This window comes from Mustelus asterias (assembly GCF_964213995.1).
Source record: "Mustelus asterias chromosome 26 unlocalized genomic scaffold, sMusAst1.hap1.1 SUPER_26_unloc_39, whole genome shotgun sequence".
NCBI lineage: Eukaryota > Metazoa > Chordata > Chondrichthyes > Carcharhiniformes > Triakidae > Mustelus > Mustelus asterias.
Window position 1 is genome coordinate 30,679 of NW_027590108.1, and position 13,119 is coordinate 43,797.

Here is a 13,119-nt window from a genome sequence, read left to right on the forward strand (position 1 = left end):
AGTGACACACAATAACCCACACACACACATTGACACACACTGACACACACGCAGTGATACACACATACACATACAGACACTGTGATCCACACTGACCCACAAACACAGTGATACACACTGACACACACACCCATTGAAACACACTGACACACACACACATTGACACACACAGCCACATACACAGTGATACACACTGACCAAACACACACACAGTGATGCACACTGACACACACACACACACACACACACTCACACAGTGACACACACTGACTCACACATGGACACTGACCCTCACACTCACTGATACACACACAAACACAGTGACGCACACTGACACACACACACAGTGATACACACAGACGCACACACACACACAGTGAGACACACTGACACACACACACACATTGGCACACACTGACACACACACAGTGATACACACTGACACACACACACACACACACACACAGTGATACACACAGACACACACATACACACATATCCACAGTGGCACAAACTGAGACAGACACACACACAGTGTCACACACATGCACAGTGATACACACTGGCCCACACACACACAGTGACACACAATAACCCACACACACACATTGACACACACTGACACACACGCAGTGATAGACACAGACACATACACACACTGTGATCACCTCTGACCCACAAACACATTGATACACACTGACACACACACCCAGTGAAACACACTGACACACACACACACATTGACACACACAGACACACACACAGTGATACACACTGACCCACACACACAGTGATACACACTGACACACAAACACACAGTGATACTCACTGACACACACAGTGACACACAGTGACACACACACACTATTACACACTGCCCTCCGCACACAGTGATACACACTGACCAAACACACACACAGGGATGCACACTGACACACACACATTGATACACACAGACACACACACACAGTGACACACACTGACACACACTCACACAGTGTTACGCACTGACACACACAGTGATGTACACTGACATACAGTGATACACAGTGACACACACACACAGTGATACACACTGACATACAGTGATACACAGTGACACACACACACACACACACACACAGTGATACACACTGACCCACACACAGTGTTACACACTGACCCACACACACATTGGGATGCACACTCACACACACACACACACACACACACACAGTGATACACACTGACACACACGCACACAGACACACACACAGTGATACACACTGAAACACACACAGACATATTGAGACACTCTGACACACAGACACATTGGCACACACTGACACGCACACAGTGATATACACTGACCCCCACACACAGTGATACACACTGACACACACAGTGATGCACACTAACATACAATGATACACAGTGACACACACCCACACACACACAGTGACACACAGTGATACACACACACACAGTGATACACACTGACACACACACACAGTGATACTCACTCACACACAGTGACACACACACACACACTATTACACACTGCCCCCTCACACAGTGATGCACACAGACACATACCAACATTGAAACACACTGACACACACACATTGACACACACTGATAAAAACAGGGTGAATCACACTGACATACACTCACAGACACGCAGTGATGCACACTGACCCACACGCACACACAGTGACACACACTGACCCACTCACACATACTGACACACACTGGCACACACACAGTGATACACACTGACACATACACACACAGTGATCCACACTGACACACACACACACACACACACACACACACACACACACACACACACAGCGATACACACTGACCCACACATACACAGTGATGCACACTGTCCCAGACACACAGTGATACACACTGACCCACAGACACACACACACATTAATACACACTGACCCACACACACACTTTAATGCACACTGACACACAGACACACAGTGATACATACTGACACACACTCTCACAGTGATACACACTGGCACGCACACAGTGATACAAACTGACACACACACAGTGAAACACACTGTCACACACACGCACTGACACACACACATAGAGATACACACTGACCCAAAGACACTGACACCCCCCACACACAGTGATGCACACTGACACACACACACACACACAGTGATACACACTGACACACACACACATACCCACAGTGGCACAAACTGAGACAGACACACACACAGTGACACAAACACACACAGTGATACACACTGACACACACACACACTCACACACACACACACTGACAGTGACACTCACACACACACAAACACACACAGTGATGCACACTGACCCACACACACTGATACACACTGACACACACGCACACAGTGATGCACACTGACCCACACACACACAGTGACACACAATAACCCACACACACACATTGACACACACTGACACACACGCAGTGATACACACAGACACATACAGACACTGTGATCCACACTGACCCACAATCACAGTGATACACACTGACACACACACCCATTGAAACACACTGACACACACACACATTGACACACACAGACATATACACAGTGATACACACTGACCAAACACACACACAGTGATGCACACTGACACACACACACACTCACACAGTGACACACACTGACTCACACAAGGACACTGACCCTCACACTCACTGATACACACACAAACACAGTGACGCACACTGACACACACACACAGTGATACACACAGACGCACACACACACACAGTGAGACACACTGACACACACACACACATTGGCACACACTGACACACACACAGTGATACACACTGACACACACACACACACAGTGATACACACTGACACACACATACACACATATCCACAGTGGCACAAACTGAGACAGACACACACACAGTGTCACACACATACACAGTGATACACACTGGCCCCCACACACACAAGGACACACAATAACCCACACACACACATTGACACACACTGACACACACGCAGTGATACACACAGACACATACACACACTGTGATCACCTCTGACCCACAAACACATTGATACACACTGACACACACACCCAGTGAAACACACTGACACACACACACACATTGACACACACAGACACACACACAGTGATACACACTGACCCACACACACAGTGATACACACTGACACACACACACACACACAGTGATACAGCTGACAACCACACACACACGCACACACACACACACACACACACAAACACACACAGTGGCACAAACTGACAAACACACAAACACACACACACACAGTGACACACACTGACACACACACACACATACCCACAGTGGCACAAACTGAGACAGACACACACACAGTGACACACACACACACCCTCACACACACTGATACACACACAAACACAGTGACACACACTGACACATACAGACAGTGATACACACTGACACACACACACACAGTGAGACACACTGGCACACACACACACATTGGCACACACTGACACACACACAGTGATATACACTGACCCGCACACACAGTGATACACACTGACACACACACACACACACACACACACAGTGATACACAGTGACACACACACACACACACACACACACATACCCACAGTGGCACAAACTGAGACAGACACACACACAGTGACACAAACACACACAGTGACACACACTGACACACACACACACACACTGACAGTGACACACACACACACACACACACACAAACACACACAGTAATGCACACTGACCCACACACACTGATACACACTGACACACACGCACACAGTGATGCACACTGACCCACAAACACACAGTGACACACAATAACCCACACACACACATTGACACACACTGACACACACGCAGTGATACAAACAGACACATACAGACACTGTGATCCACACTGACCCACAAACACAGTAATACACACTGACACACACACCCATTGAAACACACTGACACATACACACATTGACACACACAGACACACACACAGTGATACACACTGACCCACACACACAGTGATACACACTGACACACACACACACACAGTGATACAGCTGACAAACACACACACGCACACACACACACACACACACACAAACACACACAGTGGCACAAACTGACAAACACACACACACACAGTGACACACACTGACACACACACACACACACATACCCACAATGGCACAAACAGAGACAGACACACACACAGTGACACACACACACACACCCTCACACACACTGATACACACACAAACACAGTGACACACACTGACACATACACACAGTGATACACACTGACACACACACACACACACACAGTGAGACACACTGACACACACACACATTGGCACACACTGACACACACACAGGGATATACACTGACCCGCACACACAGTGATACACACTGACACACACACACACATTGGCACACACTGACACACACACAGTGATATACACTAACCCGCACACACAGTGATACACACTGACACACACACACACACACAGTGAGACACACTGACACACACACACATTGGCACACACTGACACACACACAGTGATATACACTGACCCGCACACACAGTGATACACACTGACACACACACACACACACACACACACACACACACACACAGTGATACACACTGACACACACACACACACACACATACCCACAGTGGCACAAACTGAGACAGACACACACAGTGACACAAACACACACAGTGACACACACTGACACACACACACACACACACACACTGACAGTGACACACACACACACACAAACACACACAGTAATGCACACTGACCCACACACACTGATACACACTGACACACACGCACACAGTGATGCACACTGACACACACGCAGTGATACACACAGACACATACACACACTGTGATCAACTCTGACCCACAAACACAGTGATACACAGTGACACACACACACGCATTGAAACACACTGACACACACACACACACATTGACACACACAGACACACACACAGTGATACACACTGACACACACACAGACAGTGATACAGCTGACACACACACACACACACACACACACACACACACACACACACAGTGATGCACACTGACATACAGTGATACACACTGACACACACAGACACACACACAGTGATACACACTGACACACACACACAGTGAGACACACTAACACACACACATTGGCACACACAGACACACACAGTGATATACACTGACCCACACACACAGTGATACACACTGACACACACATACACAGTGACGCACACTGACATACAGTGATACACAGTGACATACACGCACACACACACACACAGTGGCACACACAGACACACACACACCCACACACACAGAGTGACACACAGTGATACACACACACACACACAGTGATTCTCACTGACACACAGTGACACACAGTGACACACACACACACACACTATTACACACTGCCCCCCGCACACAGTGATACACACTGACCAAACACACACACAGTGATGCACAGTGACGCACACACTCATTGAAACACACTGACACACACACATATTGACACACACTGATACACACACGGTGATTCACACTGACCCACACACACAGTGATACACACTGACATACACTCACACACACACAGTGATGCACACTGGCCCACACACACATATTGAAACACACTGGCACACACACAGTGATACACACTGACACATACACAAACAGTGATCCACACTGACCCACACACACACACAGCGATACACACTGACACACACAGACACACAGTGATGCACACTGGCCCACACAAGCATTGACACACACTGACACACACAGTGATACTCATGGCCCCACACACACTGACACACACACACACACACACACACACACACACACATACACACACACAGTAATACACACTGACACACACACACAAGTGACACTCTGACCCACACACACACGCAAACACACACACACACAAACTGATACACAGTGACACACACACAGTGATACACACAGACCAAACACACACACACAGTGATACACACTGACACAAACACAGTGATACACACTGACACACACACACAGTGACACACAGTGACACACACTCACACAGTGTTACACATTGACACATACTCTGTGATAAACACTATCACACACACGCATTGACACACACTGACCCACACACACAGTGACACATACTGACACTCACACACACAGTGATACACACTGACACACACACACACACACACACACACACACACACACACACAGTGATGCACACTGACATGCAGTGATACACAGTGACACACACACACACAGTGATACACACTACCCACACAGAGTGTTACACAACGACCCACACACACATTGGGATGCACACTGACACACACACACACACACATACACAGTGATGCACACTAACCCTCACACACACAGTGACACACACTGACCCACGCACACACACACACACAGTAATGCACAATGACACACACACACAGTGATACGCACTGACAAACAGTGATACACAGTGACACACACACACACAGTGATACACACTGACCCACACACAGTGTTACACAACGACCCACACACACATTGGGATGCACACTGACACACACACACACACACACACGCACACACACACACACACACACACAGTGATACACACTGACACACACAGGCACACACACACACACAGTGATACACACTGACACATACACAAACAGTGATCCACACTGACCCACACACACACACAGCGATACACACTGACACACACAGACACACAGTGATGCACACTGGCCCACACAAGCATTGACACACACTGACACACACAGTGATACTCATGGCCCCACACACACTGACACACACACACACACACACACACACACACACACACACACACATACACACACACACAGTAATACACACTGACACACACACACAAAATGATGCACACTGACCCACACACACAATTGACACACTGACCCACACACACACGCAAACACACACACACACAAACTGATACACAGTGACACACACACAGTGATACACACAGACCAAACTCACACACACAGTGATACACACTGACACAAACACAGTGATACACACTGACACACACACACAGTGACACTTAGTGACACACACTCACACAGTGTTACACATTGACACATACTCTGTGATAAACACTGTCACACACACGCATTGACACACACTGACCCACACACACAGTGACACATACTGACCCTCACACACACAGTGATACACACTGACACACACACACACACACAGTGATGCACAGTGACATACAGTGATACACAGTGACACACACACACACAGTGATACACACTGACCCACACACGGTGTTACACAACGACCCACACACACATTGGGATGCACACTGAGACACACACACATACACATACACAGTGATGCACACTAACCCTCACACACACAGTGACACACACTGACCCACACACACACACACACACACACAGTAATGCACAATGACACACACACACAGTGATACGCACTGACAAACAGTGATACACAGTGACACACACACACACACAGTGATACACACTGACCCACACACAGTGTTACACAACGACCCACACACACATTGGGATGCACACTGACACACACACACACACACACACACACACACACACACAGTGATACACACTGACACACACAGGCACACACACACACACAGTGATACACACTGACACACACACACACACACAGTGAGACACTCTGACACACACACACACACACACATTAGCACACACTGACACACACACAGTGATATACACTGACCCACACACACAGCGATACACACTGACACACACATACACAGTGATGCACACTGACATACAGTGATACACAGTGACACACACACACACACATAGTGGCACACACTGACACACACGCACACACACACACAGTGACACTCTCATACACAGTGATACACACTGACACACACACAGTGATACTCACTGACACACACAATGACACACAGTGACACACACACACACACACACACACACACACTATTACACACTTCCCCCCGCACACAGTGATACACACTGACCAAACACACACAAATGATGCACACTGACACACACACACATTGAAACCCACTGACTCACAAACACATTGACACACACTGATACACACACGGTGATACACACTGACCCACACACACAGTGATACACACTGACACACACACACACACACACAGTGATGCACACTGACCCTCACACACACAGTGACACACACTGACCCCCACACACACACACACACAGTAATGCACAATGACACACACACACTGTGATACGCACTGACAAACACTCACACAGAAATACACACTGACACGCGCACAGTGAAGCACACTGTCACACACACGCATTGACACACACTGACACACACACAGTGATGCAAACTGACCCACACACACACAGTGATACACACTGACACATACTCTGTGATACACACTGTCACATACACGCATTGACACACACTGACCCACACACACAGTGACACACACTGACATTCACACACACAGTGATACACAGTGATACACACATCACACACACACACACAAACACAGTGATACACACTGACCCACACACAGTGTTACACAAAGACCCACACACACATTGGGATGCACACCACTGACACACACACACACATACACATACACACACACACACACACACACACACACACACACACACACACACACACACACACACAGTGAGACACACTGACGCACACACACATTGGCACACACTGACACACACAGTGATATACACTGACCCAAACACACAGTGATACACATTGACACACACACACACAGTGATGCACACTGACATACTGCGATACACAGTGACACACACACACACACACACACACACACAGTGGCACACACTGACACACACACACACACACACAGTGACACACACACACACGCAAAGTGACACACACTGACACACAAACACATAGTGATACTCACTGACAGACACAGTGACACACAGTGACACACATACACACTCTATTACACACTGCCCCCGCACACAGTGATACACACTGACCAAACACACACAGTGATGCACAATAACCCACACACACACATTGACACACACTGACACACACGCAGTGATACAAACAGACACATACAGACACTGTGATCCACACTGACCCACAAACACAGTGATACACACTGACACACACACCCATTGAAACACATTGACACATACACACATTGACACACACAGACACACACACAGTGTAACACACTGACCCACACACACAGTGATACACACTGACACACACACACACAGTGATACAGCTGACACACACACACACGCGCACACACACACACACACACACACACAGTGAGACACACTGACACACACACACATTGGCACACACTGACACACACAGTGATATACACTGACCCAAACACACAGTGATACACACTGACACACACACACACAGTGATGCACACTGACATACAGCGATACACAGTGACACACACACACACACACACACACACACACACACACACACAGTGGCACACACTGACACACACACACACACACAGTGACACACACACACACGCAAAGTGACACACACTGACACACAAACACATAGTGATACTCACTGACAGACACAGTGACACACAGTGACACACATACACACTCTATTACACACTGCCCCCGCACACAGTGATACACACTGACCAAACACACACAGTGATGCACAATAACCCACACACACACATTGACACACACTGACACACACGCAGTGATACAAACAGACACATACAGACACTGTGATCCACACTGACCCACAAACACAGTGATACACACTGACACACACACACCCATTGAAACACATTGACACATCCACACATTGACACACACAGACACACACACAGTGTAACACACTGACCCACACACACAGTGATACACACTGACACACACAAACACAGTGATACAGCTGACACACACACACACGCGCACACACACACACACACACACACACACAAACACACACAGTGGCACAAACTGACAAACACACACACACACACACACACACAGTGACACACACTGACACACACACACACATACCCACAGTGGCACAAACTGAGACAGACACACACACAGTGACACACACCCTCACACCCTCACACACACTGATACACACACAAACACAGTGACACACACTGACACATACACACAGTGATACACACTGACACACACACACACACAGTGAGACACACTGACACACACACACATTGGCACACACTGACACACACACAGTGATATACACTGACCCGCACACACAGTGATACACACTGACACACACACACATTGGCACACACTGACACACACACAGTGATATACACTGACCCGCACACACAGTGATACACACTGACACACACACACATTGGCACACACTGACACACAGACAGTGATATACACTGACCCGCACACACAGTGATACACACTGACACACACAGACACACACAGTGATACACACTGACACACACACACACACATACCCACAGTGGCACAAACTGAGACAGACACACACACAGTGACACAAACACACACAGTGACACACAGTGACACACACTGACACACACACACACACACACTGACAGTGACACACACACACACACACAAACACACACAGTAATGCACACTGACCCACACACACTGATACACACTGACACACACGCACACAGTGATGCACACTGACACACACGCAGTGATACACACAGACACATACACACACTGTGATCAACTCTGACCCACAAACACAGTGATACACAGTGACACACACACACCCATTGAAACACACTGACACACACACACACACATTGACACACACAGACACACACACAGTGATACACACTGACCCACACACACAGTGATACACACTGACACACACACACACAGTGATACAGCTGACACACACACACACACACACACACACACACAGTGATGCACACTGACATACAGTGATACACACTGACACACACAGACACACACACAGTGATACACACTGACACACACACACACAGTGAGACACACTAACACACACACATTGGCCCACACAGAAACACACACAGTGATATACACTGACCCACACACACAGTGATACACACTGACACACACATACACAGTGATGCACACTGACATACAGTGATACACAGTGACATACACGCACACACACACACACACACACACACAGTGGCACACACAGAAACACACACACCCACACACACAGAGTGACACACAGTGATACACACACACACACACACAGTGATTCTCACTGACACACAGTGACACACAGTGACACACACACACACACACTATTACACACTGCCCCCCGCACACAGTGATACACACTGACCAAACACACACACAGTGATGCACAGTGACGCACACACTCATTGAAACACACTGACACACACACATATTGACACACACTGATACACACACGGTGATTCACACTGACCCACACACACAGTGATACACACTGACATGCACTCACACACACACAGTGATGCACACGGGCCACACACACATATTGAAACACACTGGCACACACACAGTGATACACACTGACACATACACAAACAGTGATCCACACTGACCCACACACACACACAGCAATACACACTGACACACACAGACTCACAGTGATGCAAACTGGCCCACAAACGCATTGACACACACTGACACACACAGTGATACTCATGGCCCCACACACACTGACACACACACACACACACACACACACACACACACATACACACACACACACACAGTAATACACACTGACACACACACACAAAATGATGCACACTGACCCACACACACAAGTGACACACTGACCCACACACACACGCAAACACACACACACACTGATACACAGTGACACACACACAGTGATACACACAGACCAAACACACACACACAGTGATACACACTGACACAAACACAGTGACACACACTGACACACACACACAGTGACACACATTCACACAGTGTTACACATTGACACATACTCTGTGATAAACACTGTCACACACACGCATTGACACACACTGACCCACACACACAGTGACACATACTGACACTCACACACACAGTGATACACACTGACACACACACACACACACACACACACAGTGATGCACACTGACATACAGTGATACACACTGACCCACACACAGTGTTACACAACGACCCACACACACATTGGGATGCACACTGACACACACACACAGACACACACAGTGATGCACACTAACCCTCACACACACAGTGACACACACTGACCCACACACACACACACACAGTAATGCACAATGACACACACACACAGTGATACGCACTGACAAACAGTGATACACAGTGACACACACACACACAGTGATACACACTGACCCACACACAGTGTTACACAACGACCCACACACACATTGGGATGCACACTGACACACACACACACACACAGTGATACACACTGACACACACAGACACACACACACACAGTGATACACACTGACACACACATACACACACACACACAGTGAGACACTCTGACACACACACACACACATTAGCACACACTGACACACACACAGTGATATACACTGACCCACACACACAGTGATACACACTGACACACACATACACAGTGATGCACACTGACATACAGTGATACACAGTGACACACACACACACACATAGTGGCACACACTGACACACACGCACACACACACACAGTGACACACTCATACACAGTGATACACACTGACACACACACAGTGATACTCACTGACACACACAATGACACACAGTGACACACACACACACACACACACACACACTATTACACACTTCCCCCCGCACACATTGATACACACTGACCAAACACACACAAATGATGCACACTGACACACACACACATTGAAACCCACTGACTCACAAACACATTGACACACACTGATACACACACGGTGATACACACTGACCCACACACACAGTGATACACACTGACAC